At 40.2% G+C, this 19,677-nt stretch overlaps 1 protein-coding gene across 3 annotated transcripts in view; it reads left to right on the forward strand.

Moving 5' to 3' along the window:
* The window catches only part of KCMF1 (potassium channel modulatory factor 1), a 71,761-nt gene that overhangs the window by 1,131 nt on the left and 50,953 nt on the right, over positions 1 to 19,677 (forward strand). The gene's annotated exons all lie outside the window — the stretch shown is intronic.

Below are 19,677 nucleotides of genomic sequence, written 5' to 3' on the forward strand. Positions count from 1 at the left end.
GTTTTGGACTTTGTTTTGCGATTTAAAACCATGATGGGGGTACAGTTGCAAATCAGCAGACAGCTCTAGCCCGGCCCCAGGGCACAAAGAGAAAAATGTTTAGAGCCGAGGTATAGGCGTTGATCTGGTAAAAAATAAGTTAACTTCAGTTTGCTGCCATATGGTTTAGAAAAGGGGGAGGGGGGTTGTGTTTTCTTTGTTTCACTACCACAGGTCTTTAAATAAAAAGTATTACGAGACTTGGCGAAAAGTTTATCCTGGTAAGGTTAATGCAAGATTGTAGAAGTGGCTTGAAGATATTGTGTACTCTGGATGTTAAAATACTGTATAGGTGATGTAGGAGTGGAGAAAGTTTAGTGAGTCACATTCGTGTGTGCATCACACTGTTAGAAGGGTATTCTTAGGGAAATACAGGCCTTAGAATTTAAAGATTGAAAAACTCAGATTGTTCAAAATTATATTCAGAGCATTCCTAATTATAATGTAATTTGAGATGGACTCAAAGAGAATATTGTGTCCAGGGGTTCTGTATTTTAAAGTCAGAAAACTAATAGGAAATAGGCTATATTTTCTTCACTTACTGTGTACAAGTGTTGGACAGTTTGAAATAATAAGGTACATAGGCTTATAGAAATATTTAGAAGCTGTGCCTATTTTCCCATTTTTTTCTACTTAATGGCAATACATTTCCTATCTTGTAATTTAAAAGAAGTTGTAATTAAAGTTATAATAAAAATTTAATTTGGGATATTAAAGTTTATCTTAGGCTGAAGTCGTGTGTACATTGACCATCTTCAAGACAAAATGAAAGTGAGTAATGGCTGCAGGCTCTCTTACTCATAAGAACTAGAAGAGTTAAAGTTACAGAATCATAGCAATGGAAGAAGGGTGTTTGAGACCCATCCTCCTTGCTTTAAGAAAATATCCAGGTAGTTCCAGACGGAGTATTCTGATTGAATGGTGTCCTGGGAAGACTCCTTTACCCCTCAGTAATCTTTTAGAGTAATTAAAATCCCACAGCGTGAACATTCTTGAATGTAACACAAATTCTGTAATTTAAGCCCAGTTTTCCCTGTTTGGTCCTGTGGAAAGGCATGTGGTCATGAAACTTACATTTACCTTTTAGTTACTTGAATATTACTGAACTCCTCAGCACATGAATAGCACACCTTTTCTGGTAACTTACATAATGCCAGAGGTTTCTGAAAAAGGAGCATTCCTATAATATATCCGTTGAAGACTTAACAGTACAATATTTGACAAGTGATTACTTTTTAAGGGTCTGGTTTATGGCCTAAGGCAAGAATGGCAATCTCATTAAGAATCCCATTTAATTCATTAGATATATGTTTTGTGGAATTTTAGTTTAGGCTGCCTGTTATTTTCATCACTAGAAATTTAGCCTATCAACAAATGTAGAGTTTGACACCCTCAATATTATAGCTTGTTTCTTACCCTTTCTTCTTTGGGCCAAGTAATCCCATTTATTTAGTGGTATGATTTTTGAGCTCTTCTAATCATCTGTCCACCTCCAGATTCTCTGTAGTTGTTGTTTTCCTTGCAGTAGTATGACCCAGGACTGGGTGTGTAGTCTGCAAAAAGATCTGAACTGACCTGCCTGTACTGTTGTGCTTGCATTGTGCTTCCTTTTCAGTGCCTTCTGTAGGCATGTAATTTGTTACTTTGTCTTTGGGCCCATCCTAATGAGTTGCACTATTTTATATGTAACATGTAACTTTGGACAGCACAGCCCCAGGATGGACATCTGTCAAGCTTAGAGGCTGTACTTGGTGAAGCAGTGGACTACCTCTGAGAAATGAGATGCAACTAGAAGCACAGAAAAATGTCCTAGCCCAGGGGTCAGCATGCTTTTTTCTGTAAAGGACCAGGTAGTCAGTATCATAGACTTGGCAAGCTCTATGGTCTCCGTCCACTCTGCCGTTGTAGTATAAAAGCAGACAGCATGTACTGAATGGGCACAACCATGTTCCAGTGAAACTTTCTTTATGGAACTGCTGTTGAATTTCATTTTGATTTTCATGCGTCATGACATACGATTCTTTGTTTTACCATTTATGACTGTAAAAACTGTTCTTAGCTTGCAGGCTGTTCAAAAACAGGAGGTGGCCGAATTTGGCCCATTTTGGCCTGCGGGCTATAATTTGCCCACTTTTACTCTAGAGTAGACCTTTAGAGAGTTGATAGAACTGGAATTGTTGGGAGTCCAGAAAGGGCCCGCTCTGCTTGGTGTCCTGTTGTTTCCTTTGGGGAATGGGGAGCAAGTCCATGGACTGAGCCAGTTCTGTACCTGTTTCCAGCAGAACCATGTCGATTGGGATAGAAGTCATTGTTCCTGAGGCATGGGAAACAGACTCCCCACCCACCTTCCCAGACACTGTCTGAGTGGAGATGATGGTATTCTACATTGTCTCCTGCTTGCCCAACGTGACTTTTCCAACCAGAATTCCAGGGCCTTTTAATTCACTTTGTAACGTTCTTGTCACATGAACAAACATTTTACAACATCGGTTCCTAGTCACTTTATGTTCAACATACCAACACCATCTAGTTACATGTTATACACAGTGAAACCAATCGTTTTCTATTTCATTTGTAAGAGTACTTTTTTTTTAATGTTTCGCTACATACTTTTTTAAAATACATTTAAAGTATAACTGTGTTATGCAGAGCTTAAAAACTATATAATAGCTTTGCACACGTTTTTTAAAACATCAAATTACTCAGTGCTTATTCGCTAAAATGAAATTATGAGCATTCTTGCATGAGTTGGAGCCTAATTGATTACCTGGGGTTATTACCTTAAATCATTCAACCTTTTTTTCATTCGCTACTATGTATAAGGCCCTGGGTTAGTTACAAAGAATGTGGGGATGAATGAACAAGACACAGCTTCTCACCTTAAGTTTGGTGGGGAAGGTGCGTGTGTGCACAGCTTCTACCACCCAGTAGACGTACCGTAAGGAAGGGATAAACAAACTGATGACAAAATAATTACCAACTTTTTTCTTCCTAATTTTCCCCAGTTTCAGAGAGGGAATCTATTGTGATATCTAACTCCTTTTTCTTGAGTGCCGCCTCAGCTTTTTTGTGGGCTACTCTCGATTTTGGATAAAACTGTTCGAGATTTCAGATAGAGTTCCTATCTCTACCTGATTTGTATTTCCCCTAGTTTTTTGAAGATTTTCATATGTAACAATGATAGTGAACGAATGGACAAGTGATGATACTGTGTTATTCTCAGAAGCATCTGATACTGTTTATTTTCAGAATGTAATGTACAAGAGTAAGTAGGCCATTACTCTAGTTTTTGAAAGTTGTACCATTTTTTTGAAATTGTAGAACTCTTTTGTTAGTAGATTTCTCTTCTCTGAAAGTGCTGTCTGATGCTAAAAATGCACATGCAGACAGTCCCGTAGTGAATTGCAATAATTTTGTTTCCAGGATTTGGGGACTAGAAAGCCAGGATTGGCAGTTAGCATGTGATTTTAATGTGGTGACTTTTGCCTTCCTGTGGCAAAGTAGATTCACTCCCACTGAAAAGATCTTTGCCATCGTGTCAGACAACTTATTTTACTTAAATGATCTGTTAAAAGATTATGACATTCTTACTTGACTTTAAATTTCAATAAATCATGAATTACATTTACCTTGACTTTCAATAAAGGATAGAACATAAATATTTTAATTTCTGGGGTCTTTGATTTCATGATTTTATATAAAGTTGATTTTGAAGCCCATTTTCCCCATATATTGACATTTGTGTTAAAGTTAAAATGTGATGAAATATAACTTCCCTATCTTATTTTAAATTAGAAATTTAATTTGGAAGAAATTTCTTTTAGTCTTAGAATTTTAAGAATTTATTAGCAGCAATCTTGCTTAAAGATTGAAAACTTTTTCACAGTGGAAAATTAGGAAGCTTCTGATGTGAAACTACTAAATTCCTTCATATTACTCTTGCAACATTTCAAAAAAGAAATCCATGCCCTTATGAGTCATAACTTAATTTTCAAAAATCAGCTTTATAACATCTACCATATATATTTGGGTGTTTATTTTAGACTGGGGGTTCCAAAAGTTGTTTTTAGTGAAGCTTAAGGTATCGTTGGGTTATCCTAAAAATAGTGTGTTTTTAATTTCATTATAAATATTGCTGTGTGGCTACATTCATGAATATGGAAACGTTTCCTACCCATCATACTCATAAAATTTAAAAGGAGTGCTGTTCATAATTAAAATCTTTGTTAATAAAAGTTTAATTTCATGTTAATTTTAGTGTTGTGCTAGGAGCCATTATGTTGTTCATTTCCTTAAAATGATATGGTGTACTTCTTTAGTCACTTAAGCTATTCATTATAATTGAAGAAAGAGTCTGTAAGAGGTATACAGATCAGAGCATTTTTTAAATGTGGTAATTTTTATATATTATCTGTGTCCTGATTCATGTTGGAGATATTGGATAAGGCAGACAGTTTCCTGAGGGAACAAATTACCTACGTTCCATGGGAAGGAAGTGAGTATTTTGGGTGAAAAGAGAGGACGTTTTGGGGATGGTAAGGACAAGAGGCCAGGAGGGTGATGACAGAGGAAAGTTAGGGTGGGCCTGAAGCTTGGAAATTATCTGTGGTCACAGGGAGTCAGAAACACGAAACTAACTCTTGTGCCGATGAAATGTCTTAAGAGCTGCATACCAGGAGGTAAAAACCCACTGTCCTGTGAAACTAGCAAGAGATGAATTGCCTGATTAGGCACCTTCCAGGGTGCCATCCCTGCTACCTTTCTCACTGCCCTCCCACATGTTTGTTAATCCGTGTTTTTAGCTGTGTCTTTCTGAATAGTGACAAGCAGGGTGTGGGTCTCTCCAGTTCATGTACATGGTCTGTGTATCTTTTCAGGGCCACAGTACCAGCCAGCAGTCCAGCAGACTTTGCCAGTAGCCACAAGGGGTATGAGGGAGAAAGTATGGATGGATCCTTGCAAATCCATCACTTCTGTGAGAAAAAAACAGCTGAAATCACAGGAGTGGGTCCGTCAATCAAGTCACCTTCAGCTTGGAGGGACAGACAATAAGTGGGTGAAGCCTCTTGACATCATGACTAATTAGGTTTGCACATTATGTTCTGCTGAAGTGTGTGTCTGTGTGTTCCTTCTCTTGGTAGTACTCACTGCCACTGTCATGAACTTCAAATTTTTCTACAGTCAGAGGATCTTCATTCAGAGCGCCACTTTAGAGTGCTAACTTGATGAGTTGACCATTCGAACAGTCACAGGTATATTCAACTATACTGTTTGGTTTTGACTTTTGTTTCTTTTGTTCCTTAAGACTCTGTCACCCTCCCCGCCCACCCAGCAAAGTTAAGTTCCTTCAGTGGCACTCCTGCCTCATTCTCCAGGCATTTGTTTATGCTGCAATTGTTTACTTGTCTGCCTGCCCCACAAACTACCTGAGGGGTAGGTATAGTGTTACACTTACTTTTGTACCCTACCACCTAGCATAGTGTCTGGCCTGTGGAGGCCCAGTGAACATTTGCCGGTGATTGTTAGAGATGTTAATACTTGTCTAAAAAATGGTGAGACGGGACAATGCATTCCTGTTTTTATCTGGGGGGACTGGTTAAGAGGGAGAGAGATTGTAGGAAAGAGAACTTGGAACTTCCATAAAAGTAAGAGAGGATGAATAAACTATGTACCTAGAATGAAAAGAACTTAGGGTAGCTGACTCCTGTGGGAATGGCCTGGGACTGGACTCCGAGGTGCTGTTTTGTTCTCCTTCTGGCTCTGGTTTCAGATTAGCTGGCTGTGGATTCTGCATATTCATTGTACTGTGTATGAGCTTTTCGGTTCATTCAGTCATTCATTCAGCAAATATTTATGGACTACCTACTCAAGTACCACTCGAAGTCATCTCCAGAGCTTGCCACAAGTTGTTGACCCTTGCTGTAGGATGATGATATTCAGCGGGTTAGAAACACATGTTTGGGAATTAAATGCTGTTGCATAGGTTGTGGCTCTTTTCCAGTGTGCTCGAGTTAGTCCTTGAAGTTTATATTTTATGACAGGATAGTTAAGTCATGTAAGTGTTTTAATGTTTTGGCAATATTTGCTCCCCCCTCCCTTTTTTTTTTTTTTTAAGCTTATTTTCATTCAAGCTTCACAATCACTTCTAATGCTGTCCAGCAGTACATTTCTTTCTTTAACAATACTATCCTTAGACTGCAAGACTCAACACACATCTGCATATATACGTATCTTTTTTATATTGAATACTTAGAAAAGAGCTCAAGGGATTAAGCTTTTTGTACTCAGTATAGTTTTTTGCGAAGTCCATATGGTTATAGGTTATATAGCAACTGTTGGGGTGAGTAACTAGACCCCACTTCCTTCTGTTATTCTTCCTCAGCCAGCATTCTCCTTTGGTGTCCTCTGTGATTGTAGAGGTTTGGCAGTGCAAGCAAATGAGAAACTTTCTAAATCAGGAGTTAAAAACATTGAAGTAAAACGGGCGGGGATTATATAAAGGAGTTGTTACGATGTGTCCCTTCTCTGCAAGAATGAGATACATGCTGGGAGCTGGGGGGTGGTTAGGTGTTGGGAACCAGGTGGTTTTCATAATCAGAGGTCTTATGTTCATCCTTATTGACACTACGAGGGATGCTGACACAGTTCATTGCAATTTGAAATGAATGTAACCTGTTCACGTGTTTGTGTAGCTATAGATATGGATATACATAGTCACAGAGGTAGAAGCAGTCTTCCTATCCTTGGGAAAAATGGTGATTAGAACCTCAAGTTACAGTGGATGAGCACCTGGCCCGTGGTGATCCTGTATGAGGCCAGGATCAAGGAGCTTCACTCCATGTCAGACATACTGCATATCTTCATGCTCATTCCTTGCTCCATATCATCTTCTGCAGGCTTCTTAGAAATCACCCAAATGGAAGAGGAGATAGCAAATCTACTTGCAGAATTGGGGTGCATGATCACACTGTCCAGCAGAAATCTAATTGCAGGTCACATATAATTTTAAATTCTCTGATAGCTACAGTAACAAAACTAAGGAAGTGAAATTAATTTTAATAATTTAATGCTTTTAACCCAGTATATACAAAATAGCATTTCAACATTGAATCGATATACAAATTGTTTATGAGATATTTTTACATTCTTTATTCTTTACAATGTTATAAAAATCTAGGGTGTATTTCACACTTAACACTTTTCAATTCAGATGCTAAATTTTCATAAAGAATACTTGGTCTTAGTTGAGACATACTTTAGACTCATATATCGGCGGTCTGCTCATTCATCTTTTGATCATGTACCGTCTCTTTTTGTAAGTACATGTTGATTCAGTATTCCCATCTACTTAATGGTCTATTCATTAGCATTCTAGATTTCTGTTCCTAGAATTTCTCTCCTATGAAGCTAGGTTTTACCTTACTTTTTCACCTTAAAATTATTTTTAACCTACTTTAACAGTATACAACCATCACAATAGAAACCTACTTTATAAACAGCTACAAATGTATATAAATTCTAATTCCTTTGTGAGCTGTTCAGATTGATGAGGTATAAAGTAATGGCTTCGGGGTGATTTTAATGTGAGTTTGGGGGTTATTTTTTAAAGTCCCCTGCGTTGACAGATGTAGAATTTGCAAAAATCGTTACTAGTCCATTTCAAGTTCTATTACGGTGAATTCGTCATTCGAAAAAAGTGACCCCTAGGCTTGGTAATTTATTGTCGATATATTTCATTGTATAGATTAGATCTCTAGTATCCATCTCCAGACGTCTCTTGGCATCTAGCAATAGAAAGGCAGGTGGTTATGATTGTTCTTTAAAGTAATTTTAAGGAAACTGACTATGGAGTTAATACTTAGCCCACTATCAAGGTTAGCCACCCACTGGTGACTCCTCTCTTTTACCTGTTTGGCTTATTGTTTTCCAGTTACAGCTAGATTTGCAAGTGAAAGTTGCAAGACAGTCTGTTAAAAATTAAAGACCTAGTGTTTTTCTGTCTTCATTTTATTGGAGCAACATTTCCACTGAGCAGTTTTACGGTTCTTTTTTTTTTTTTTCCCTGCAGTCCCCCTCCAGCCAGATCACTGGAACATAAGGAATCTGTGGCGCGCTCTCTCTCTCTTTTTTTTTTAATAGTATAAAAATGCTAGTACTGTCATTTTTGGGTACTCTCATCCAGTGGTTCTCAAAGTGTGGTTCAGGACCAGCAGTATCAGCATCACCTGGGAATTTGCTAGAAATGCAGATTCTTGGACTCTACCCTAGACCTACCAAATCAGAATTTCTGGGGGTGGGGCCCAGCAGTCTGTGTTTTTACAGGCTCCTACCTGGACCCAGTTACAACCAAAGGCACTTTGTGCCTGAGGTTGTTATTGCTGGTGACAGGCACACAGTGGTTGTGGGACCACTTTTCATGGTATGATACCAACCAAACGGAAATGGAGCTCATGACCTTGGCATCGTGCTTCTTTTTTTTTTTACATGTAGTCCAGAGCTCGTGCCGGTAGACACCCCCGCACCCACCCTTGCATTCTGGGACATGTAGTCCGGCATCGTGCTTCTTGAACGTCGTGCCATTGTCACCTGAGGAGGTGCAAGAGGAGCATAGCTCCCCGCTCCAGACTAGTTCTGTTTGTTTGTTTACTCAACATGTATGTATTGAATGTGTACTTGGGGCTAGGCACTATTCTGGCCACAAGGAAACCATAGTGAACAAAACAGAGAAGCTTCCTGTCCCTCTGGCACTCACACTCTATTAGAAGGAATATACTGGGGGTGTATGGCCTACGAGCCAAACTTGGCCACTGCCTGTTTTGGTAAATAAAGTTATATTGGAGCACAGCCACATCTCCTCTCTCCCATATTGTCTAAGCTGCTTTGTGCTACAGTGGCAGGGTTGAGTAGCTGTGACAGAGAAAGCTGAACATATTTATTCTCTGGCTCTTGGCAGAAAAGGTTTGTGGATCCCTGGGAAAGACCACGAAAGAATGAATAAGTAATAGAGTGTTAGGAGGTGACAGGTGTTACGAGAACCCATACAACAGGTTAAGGCCATAGAGAACGGGGGCCTGCTTTAGATATGGTGGTCAGGAAGGGCCTTTCCGAAGACAGAACTTTAAAAGAAAAAAATTGAATTAAGTGAAGGATGTGTAAAGGAGGGTACAGCAAGTACAGAGGCCTCGAGACTTGGAATGTTCTGGAATCAGCAGTGAGGCCACTGTGGAGGGAGGACAGTGATCCAGGGGGAAGAGGTAGGAGATGAAGTTGGCACAGCCAGGCCAGACCCTGCGTACCCTGTGTGGTGGGCTGTGGTGAGGACTGTGGAATTGTTAGTGCTTTGAGAACTACACTGTAGAAGCCCTTCTTTAGAGAGATCTTTCTGGCAAAGGCTGGAAACTAAATAACCTAATGAAGCCCATCCCAGCATCTCTAAGAAACATTTCTTTTTGAACTTTCCCCTATACTCTTCACTCTGGGGAGTCCCCCAAGTAGGAGAATGGGAGGGACTAGACTGCAGAGCTAAGAAAACGTGAGCGAGTTGGAGAGAGGTAGATGGGACAATACTGAGGAGACCGGGGTTTCTAGAGCCGGAGACTCCCATATGCACGTAAGTCCTGACTTCCAGTTCAGTGCTAGGAATCTGATTTCTGTAAAAGGATACTAATATACCTCTTTGGCCTCTTCCCAAGGATTGTTGGGGAGATGAAATGCCAGCACATGTAAGAATGTTTTCTAAGTTAGATAAAGCGCTGCACAAATGTAAGGTGATGGTATTTTTATTATGGGAGATAAGATTAGAAAGGAAGATTGGAGCAAGGTAGATAGGGAAGGATTTTGATTGCCACACTAAGGTCAGTCTTTTCCTTTTTCCATACAGGTTATGGGATGGAAGGGGGGTAGGGGTAGTGCATCAAAAGTTTTAAGCAGAGAAAGGGCATGATGAAGAGTGGCATGTTTTAGGAAGAGCCGTGGGGTCCGTGTGCAGGGTAGGTTGGTGCCTGGGGCAGGGACCAGTTAGAGACTCTGGCGGAATGAGCTTGACGTCAAAAGGACCTGAATTAGTCAGCGACAGTAGGAGCAAAAAGGAAAAATGTGACTTGAGAGAAAGTCTTATTGCAAGAGAGGAAGGACTAAAGTATAATTTCAGGACAACCAGCCAGGGTGCTGGAGGGATAGCGGGTTCTTTTGGTAGTTAAGGAGGATAGAAAGGGACAGGTGGGGAGAAGATGGGGCAAAGAATAATTGTCAGCTTTCGACGTTCTGAATTTAAGGTGACGGTAGGCCATTAGGTAGAAATCAGGAGTTGAGAAATACTACACTGGGGCTCAGGAGAGAGAAACCTTGGTTAGAAAAAAGAATCTTATAGCCCCCTACATTGAAGTCTGGGGATTGGCTAGATTTCTAAGGAAGAAAGCATCTAGAGAAGGGAGGATCGGAGAGCATAGGGAGAACCATGATTGTGATGTGCCTTGGAAGCCACAGACCGTTCCTGACCACCCATCATCTGCAGTAGCCCTTGTCATGCAAGTATTGACTTACTCCTTTAGATACAGGCTGCTTTGAATAGGGGTGAGAGGTAGAGTACATGAGGAGGTGGCAAGGGGAGAATCTAATACTAACCAAACATCTGCTATAATAATAGTAATAGTTATTGAGTGCTTACTATCTGAGGGGCACTGTGCTCAGCATTTCACACGTACCAACTCATTTAGTTCTCACAACTGTCCTGAGAGGTGTGTATTTATTATCCCAGTGTAATGGATGAGGAAGTTGAAGCACTGAGTTCAGTACCTTGCCCAAGGTCACGCAGTCTGCAATGAAGCTGGAATTCAAACCCAGGTCTCGGTTCTCAACATTAAGCTGTACTCTGTACCAGGCACTTTATAGACTGGTTCCTACAGCAGGGATCAAAATTAAAAGGCTTAGTAAAATTTCAAAACAACCCAGCAGATATGTTACCCTGCTTTACAAATTAGGGATATGAGTCTAAGTAAGAGAGGTTAGCTTATTTGTTCTAGGTCACCCAGGTAGTAGGTAAGTGGTAAAGCCAGGACTTGAACTAAGTTCTGTCAAAAACCAAAGCCCATAATCATTTTATTTCATTCAGAGGTCGGTAAACTTTCTGTACAGAGCTAGATAGCAAGTACGGCTCTGCAGGCCACATGGTCTCGACTGCAGCGACTCCACTCTGCTGCGGTGGTATGAAAGCAGCCATAAGACTAAACATAAACAGATGAGCATGGCTATAATCCAATAAATATTTATTTGTGGATACTGAATTTGAATTTCATATAATTTTCAGGCATCACTGAATATTATTCTTTTTAAAATTTTCTAAACATTTTTAAATGTAAACACTGTTCTTAGCTCGTAGGTTGGACAAAACTGGTGGTGAGCCAGATTCGGCCCATGGGCAATGGTTTGCTGACTCCTACTTTAATCCATTCATTTAATAAATATACATTGAATACTTTCTCTATGCGGAGACATTGTGTTGGCCACTGGGGATGAAAAGCAGAGGGAGTTCCAGTTCCAGCCTTTGAAGATGAGACGGGTAATTGTAATACAATGTAGTATGAACTATAATAAATTTATATCTGCAAGGTGTAGTGAAGGAATAGATATGGGAGGCTTCTCAGTTTTATGGATGAATTCATGAATGCATCCCAAAAGGAGTTATGTATTTGAGCTGTATCTGATGTTGGGGAGAATGTCCCATGGAAAGAGACATGGGCAGAAAGAATTTTGATCTGAGGGGAGACCATAAGAAAGTTAACATTATTGGAGCAGAAAGGGAGGGGCTGATGCCAGGAGATGAACCTTGTCAATAGGATAGGTTAATAATGGGAACGAGTTTTTAGGAAATTTTAAACCAGTATGACTTTTGTGTTCTAGAAAGAGATGCTCTGAAGGATGGATTTGCAGGGGTTGGGGCGGGGGGACGGTGGGGATTTTGGAATAATGAAAAGTCTAGGAAAACTCGGGGTTTGGGCTTCATTAGTTGGGCAGTGCTATTCCTCAAGATGCATATCTAGGACAAAGAAGCATGCTTTAAGGGTGAAGGTGGGAAGTAGGGAAAAGAGAAGTGGCTTCCATTTTTAGCATGTTGGGTTTGAGGTACCTCAAACCCATGTTTGTGGGACATCCAGGTAGAGATGTCCAGGGACAGCTGAACACGTGGGTCTGGAATTCAGGAGGAATAAGTCTGGGCTGAGACAAATCCATAGTGGTAGAGTTGATTGCTCAGTGATGGTGAGAGCATACAGATTAAGAAGATTGGTAGGACCAGTCGTTAAGCCCTTGGGAACACTTCACGTTTAAGGAGCAGGAGACTGGCTGAAGGGGGCAGATAGCCTGGAGAGCGGGAGAGCCAGGGGAGAGCGTTGTCACTGAAACTTAGGAAGGTGATGTTCCGGAAGGAGGATGTGTGGTTAGCATTGCTGCAGAAAGGTCAGGCAGATGAGGAGTGAAGTGCTCTTTGGCTGGGATTGTTGGAGTGAGGAAGGTTGTGGAACCTGATGAGCGCCTTCAACGGCATAGGCTAGAGCCCAGACTGCAGTGTATTCAATCCTGAAGGAACACGAGAAACTGGGAACTCTTCTTAAAGATTAAGCTGTGAAGGAAAGGAGAGGTGTCTGTAGCTAAAAGGTAGATACTACAGACTGATACTAAAGACTGGGAAAAGTCATTGACTCAACAAGTACTGTGCCAGGTCCTGGTGTTGAAACTGGAGACAGAGTAATGAAAGATAGGAGGAAGTTCTCACTGTAGAGCTTATGTCTTAATGGGGAGCGTGGGTCCAGAAAAGGAGCGTATAATTTAATTTTGGTTACTGGTAAATATTCTGAAGAAGATAAAGCAGACTGGGGGATTAAGGATTGAATATGATGGGAGGTGAGTGAGTGGTCTGTGTGTTTTTTTTTTAAAAAGAGTGGTCAAGAAAGCCTTTCAGGGGAGGTGACCCATCTCAAGCAGAGACTTCAGGTATACAAGCCCTGGAGTTAGAATGAAGTAGGTTATGCAAGGAGCAGGGTGGCTGGAGCTGACGAGGTGAGGAGGTGGGGATAGACTGGGTCCAGATTCGATGGGGCTTTATAGGTGATGGTGGGGCACTGGGGTTTCATCCTTTGACTGTGGATCTAACAAGGACACAGGCAGGCTGGGTGGGTGAGAGGAGGGCCTTTTACTGAGGTGTGAGAGGAGGACCGTTTACTGAGACGTGAGAGGAGGGCCATTTACTGAGACGTGGAGCGTTTTTGGAGGCTGGAGTCAGGAGTTCTGTTTCAGACATATTAGGTAAGAGATGTCTGTTAAATGTTCAAGTGGAGATGTGTGCTGAATGAACTGGAGTTGGTTGAACGAGTGTGAACAGGTACAGGCTCAGCAATATCATTAGGTGTCTTAAAGTCAAGACTTGGTGTGATTCTGCTGCCTTTCTTTCCAGTTTATTGTGGCTCGAGTCCCTGAACCTTTTAGTAGGTAAGTGTCTGTTTGGGGGGCCTATGAACCTGTTTCTTCCCCCAAAGTAGCAAGAGAGAGGGAGCATAGAGGTCACAAGCCCGGTGTGTCTCCTGTGCCAATGTTGCAGTGACACAGGTCCAGGCCAGGAGAGCTCAGTGTGGGACTTAGGCCAGTTTGGCAGCTGGATAATGAATTAGTTTATTTTAATCCTTTTCTCTCCAATAAAATCAAGAGAAGATAGAATAATAGACCTTTTGGTCCAGAAGGAAATCAACCTTTTTTTTTCCCAAATAAAATTGCAGTCTGGAAAGGCTGAGTCACACTACTTGAGATCACAGTGAGGACTAGAATTCAGATCCCATGACTCTTATTCCAGGCTCATTTTGTACTATATATGCTGCTGGGATGAAGTTACCCAAAACTGTAGGCTCAGGGAGAGTTATTAGTTTATAGATACTCTGAGGCTAGATTTCCTCGGTGGATAAAATTTTCTGTTCACTCAAGTTTTTTTTTTTCTGAGATGCTGAATAGTAAGTTTATCAATGGGACTTTGGAGCCAGACCACCAGGGTTCAGACCCCAGCCTGGTCACTTACTTTACAAACTGTGACCTTGGGTAAGTTGTTCCCCTCTGTGTGTATCATTTCATGAGGTGGGCATAATGCCAGGGTGGTTATATTTGATGGTTATTACATATAAAATGTTTAGAACAGTGCCTGGCATATGGTAAGCACTCATCGTCCGAGCCATCATCATTGTTTTCATCCTGGACGTACAAAACAGTGGTCTACCATACTTCTCCATTCTGTGCCTGTAATTTGAGTGTTAACGTTATGCAAAGTATATAAGAGAAGATATAGGAAGGTAGGGTAAGATAAGGTATATAAGGTAAGATATAGTCTCTACCTTTGAGGAATTTGCATTATAATGGAGGGAGAAGTTTTAAAAGGCTTATCTATTTGTTACAGGACAGTGAAAGCCAGGAATAATCTCTTACTCTCCTAACATTCTGTGAATCTGAGTGTTCAGGTGAAGGCAAAGGGACTAAGGAGAGAGAGGTTTGAGCAAGTTTTGTGGATAAGGGACTTGCCTGGATAGAGGAGAAGCAGACATTCCAGACCAATGGGGTGGGCAGAAATGAGTATGTAATAAGAAGGCCAAGGTAGGAAAACACAATTTGTGACAGTTTGTGAACAGTGAAAAGAACAGTTTTGCTAGGGAAAAGGCCCATGAAAAATAGTAGTGATTAGGATATATTGAGGATATATCAAAACCAAGCATACCAGACTTATCTCTTTTTTGATTGGGCTTCTAAATTGGTAGATCAAAGTATCGCCATAGACAGTATCTTTCATTAAGGTGTATAAAGACTGTCGTTGTCCTCGTGGACAGGATATTAGCTATATTAGATGATGATTCAGAGCAGTGCATCACTGATTGAGTAGCTCAGAGTGTTGATCTGTAGATTAGTGGCAACCTAGAGTAAAGAGAGGACTAAGGAGGTGATTCTGTACCTCTTTTTTTCTGTTCTAAGATTTTGTTTTTAATTGACTGAGATTAACACATTGGTAATATATTCCCCTGTTCTATTAACCAGGTTCATCACATCAGCATTTTGCCATTTTTATATCAATTTCCTACCCCCTTCCTTTTGGGGGGTTTGAACATTTATAAAGCAAATCCGAGACCTGTGTATTATTTTACCCACACATATTTCAGTAGTTATCCCCAGTTGATAGGGATGCACTACACACACACGTGCGCACACACTTGCCACGGTATCATTATCACACCTCACAATATTAACAACAATTCTTTAGTATTATATAACACCCAGTTCATCTTCAGGCTTCCCAGTAGTCTCAGAAACGTCTTTTTAAAGTTAGTTTGTTAAAATCAGGATCCAAAAAAGGTCCACATAATTACATTTGGTTGTTATGTCCTTTAAAATCTCTATAACAGCCGCCCCGCCCCTTAAAAATGCTATTTATTTTTTGAAGAAACCGAATCATTTCTTTGGTATTTCTAACATTCTGGTTTGCATTTTTATGATGTTATTTTATCATATTCTTTCATTCTCTGTATTTCTTTTAAGTGGTAATCAGTTCTAGAGGGTTGATTCAGATGTTTGTTTCATAGAATATTTTATAGGTGCTGAATATTTCATAATACTTATTATATCACATTAAGAGGCCCATAATGACTGGTTGTCTTAGTGGATTCAAATGTCAGCTGTCCCTCCATTGGCAGTTACTGATGTAAGCTGCCTGGATCTGTTGTTTCATAGTGATTGCAAGATGTTGATTTTTCCGTTTTTGTTTTTCCTGTGTTTATTTTATTCATTGGAATTTTTCTATAAAGAACTCTGATTCACGTATTTTAAAGAAATCACCGTAATGCTCTCATAAAGGATAAATAAAATGAAATAGTGCCTTTCCGGATGTGAATGCTCAGGCATAATTAAATTAGAGGAAATAATGAAGAGGTTAGATACTTGTACCTATGTAAGGCTCCCTGTGAGTCGGATAGCTTCAGATGCAAATCCATACAGACATGCTGTGTTGGCAGTTCACTTTCAACAATGTTGCCATCAATGCTGTTTCTCTGTTGAACAACTCTTGGTGTCAAGTTTTAAACAATTTACCCAAACAGTTGTATTACTGATGATTTCAGTGTGTTACAAACGATACTTAGTATCTATACGTAAAATTCAGTTAGCTTCCAAGTTCAGATAATTATAAACAGGTTTTTCTGTTTGGACCTTTGAAAGATATGTGAAAGGTAGAACGACCATTCTTCATTGTGTCATGTTGTCCATCACACTGCAGGTTTCTTAAATCCCTGGCACTGACCTCCCAAATGCCAAGATGGCACCCAAATTTCAAAATGCCCTTTCGGAAGTAATACCACACTCTTTAAAAACCACTAGTCAAGTGCAAATATTATTAAGACAGGAAATCAAATAACCACTATAAATACACATTTGAAAACAGGAGATAAAAACCACCTCTCGGGCTTCCCTGGTGGCGCAGTGGTTAAGAATCCGCCTGCCAATGCAGGGGACACGGGTTCGAGCCCTGGTCGGAGAAGATCCCACATGCTGCGGAGCAACTAAGCCCGTGCGCCACAACTACTGAGCCTGCGCTCTAGAGCCCGTGAGCCACAACTGCTGTGCCCACGTGCCACAACTACTGAAGCCCGCACGCCTAGAGCCCATGCTCCGCAACAAGAGAAGCCACCGTCATGAGAAGCCCGCGCGGCAACGAAGAGTAGCCCCCGCTCACCGCAACTAGAGAAAGCCCGCGTGCAGCAGTGGAGACCCAACACAGCCAAAAATAAATAAATAAATTTAAAACAAAACAAAAAAACCCAAACCACCTCTCTTTTTGCTAATATCACTTTATGCCTAGAAAACGTGAAACTCTTTTAACATTATTACAATTATTGAGATAATTTAGTAAGCGGATTGGTGTATATACCTAGAGGTGAGAATTGCTAGGTCATAGGGTAAGTGAGCAACTTAATTTTCATTTAAAAATTGTTCTTGCACTCACTTATTTTCCGCCTCGTAGAATTGCTTGTTTCTTCCTGATTGTTACCAGTCTTAAGGATATTAAACCTTTTTTATATTATAGGACTTTTTTCTGAATTGTATTTGCCTTGTATATGCTTTGGCTCCCCCAAAGACTTTTCACTTTTATTATAGACTTATCTCTGTCTTTTCTGTATGCCTTCTGGGTTTCATCCTGCCTAAAAAGCCTACTTTTTTGCCCTTTGCCATGCCCACAGGTTTTTTTTGGTCATCAGCTACCTTAGATGTTACAGTGAAGTAGTTGATGGCCTGTACCTACTTACAGTAAATACCTTCGGATTTAATGTAAAATAGATAGCTAGTGGGAAGCAGCCGCATTGCACAGGGAGATCAGCTCAGTGCTTTGTGACCACCTAGGGAGGTGGGATGGGGAGGGTGGGAGGAAGACGCAAGAGGGAGGAGATATGGGGATATATGTATATGTATAGCTGATTCACTTTGTTATAAAGCAGAAACTAACACACCATTGTAAAGCAATTATACTCCAATAAAGATGTTAAAAAAATAAAAGAAATAGGCCCAGAAGACATACCGTATAAAAATTATAGGAAAATGAAAGAGCTGAGATATATGTAGATACTAAAATAAAAACTGTTAGAATAAATAAAAACAATATATGATAAGAGAAAGAGGGAAATTTTAAAAAATGGAAAATATGATAATAGGGAAGTAATTTTACTTGATGTGAGGATAACATAAGAAATTAGACTGTCAACATGGAGAAGTAAAAGTAGTATCACGTACTCACCAGTGAGTTTGACCTTATTTATACCTGTGGTGTCAAAATAATTCCCTGTGAAATGACCTGGCATGAGACAAGGAAGTGATGAAGTCTCACAGAAAGCTTGCAAGAATCCATCATTAGCAACCTGCTTTCAGACTCTACTACTTAACTACCCTGCAGGGCATATCCTTTGATGGGCAGTGGGGTGTAGAGGATGGATTAGAAAAAGAAACAGTTAACAGCCATGTGGTAAACTTGGAGAGACATTCTCAGAGTAAAAAAAAGAAAGAGAAGCAGCCCCAAAATAAATAAGTTTAATATTTACTTTTTACAACATAGATTTCTAATATAGGATAACATATAGGATGATCTTGATGTGAAATTTTTTTAATGTTAATAAAGTTTAGAAAGAACCCTCTGTTTCATAAATCCTTACTAACTTAATAATGTTTAGAAGTAAATCTATTTAGAGACGTCTCTGTTACATACTATTTGAAAGTTACGGCTATAAAAGCAGTCTGATAGAGGTATGCTGTACTGGAAACCCAGCTACTACAAACAGCTTGTCATCAGATTTTCTGAAATGCTAAACAGTCTTAGTTCTAAATGAAGCAAAACAATCTTTCCTTAACTTACAGGATAGTGTCACACCTGGAAAATAAGTTTACTAAAGCGTCAAGAAATGTTTTGTGTTTATGGGGAAGATGGAGTTTGGTAGTATGCTCAATTTTAAAGTCTTTTGTTTGTTTTAATTTCCTACTTGAATGTCTGGTGGGAGATTTGGAAAAATCTTGTTGGGATGCTGGGCAGTTCTTTATTGCATTTCCAGACTCCTAGCATCTTTGGTACCTTTCCCCCAATAAATGCCAGTAGGACCCCAATCATTGTGATGACCAAAAAATAACCCCCATAAGCTCCCTGGGAATGGTTACCTCCCAGGTGAAAGCTACCGTGATTAAACTGATTTTACTGGCAGTTTGAAAACCACTTAGAGAAGCCTCTGGGTCCTCCTGAAAACTAGTAGAAGAATGACTTGCAACATTATTGCAAGTGTAAGATGGTTGTTTCCCTAGTGTTGATGGATCACTTCAGTTTGCTTTTGTTCTTTACCTTCTGGCTTTCATGCTCTAAGACAGATACTGATAGTCTTAATAAACTCATCTGACCTCCAGTTTAGATGGTCTCATTGTCCCGTGAAACACGCAGCAATTCTTTCAAAGGCATGTATCAGTTTGTCTAATCTCTAAACACAGCCCATGCATGGACAGCACTCGCTACACTGTTTGAGTGTCATTCGTGGAACCATCTGCCTCCTTGTTTCTTGTTTTTGGGGGTTTTTCAATAAACCTTTTATTTTGTAGTAATTTTAGATTTACAGAAAAGTTGCAAAGATGGTAAATAGACTTCCCACGTACCCCTCACCCGGTTTCCGCAAATGTTAACGTTAACCTGACACGTTTGTCGTAACTAAGAAACCAGCATTGGTGTATTGTTACTCACTAAACTATAGACTTACTCAGATTTTTACCAGTTTTTCCCCTTATATCCCCTTCCTGTTGCAGGATCCAGCCCAAGATTCCACGTTGCACTTAGTGCCTCCTGGTTTGGACTTGAGTAGCTGCGCGGAGAGCGGTGCGCTCTTTCTCTGTACCGGGTCTGTGTGGAGCCGGCACATTTTCTCCACACTGCCTGCTCTCTGCTCTTCCGCTCATTTTGTCTCTTAGTAATTTCTCTTGACTGACTCTCTAGATCTCTTTCCATTCTGTCAGTATGTTGTATTTGTTTCTCATTTTAAAACAAGACATCCAGAACAGAGTGCAGTTCTTCACATATGGTCTGACGAGAGCAAAATGTTGTGG

The sequence above is a fragment of the Mesoplodon mirus genome, assembly GCF_964341445.2.
Source record: "Mesoplodon mirus genome assembly, chromosome: 14".
Taxonomy (NCBI): domain Eukaryota; kingdom Metazoa; phylum Chordata; class Mammalia; order Artiodactyla; family Ziphiidae; genus Mesoplodon; species Mesoplodon mirus.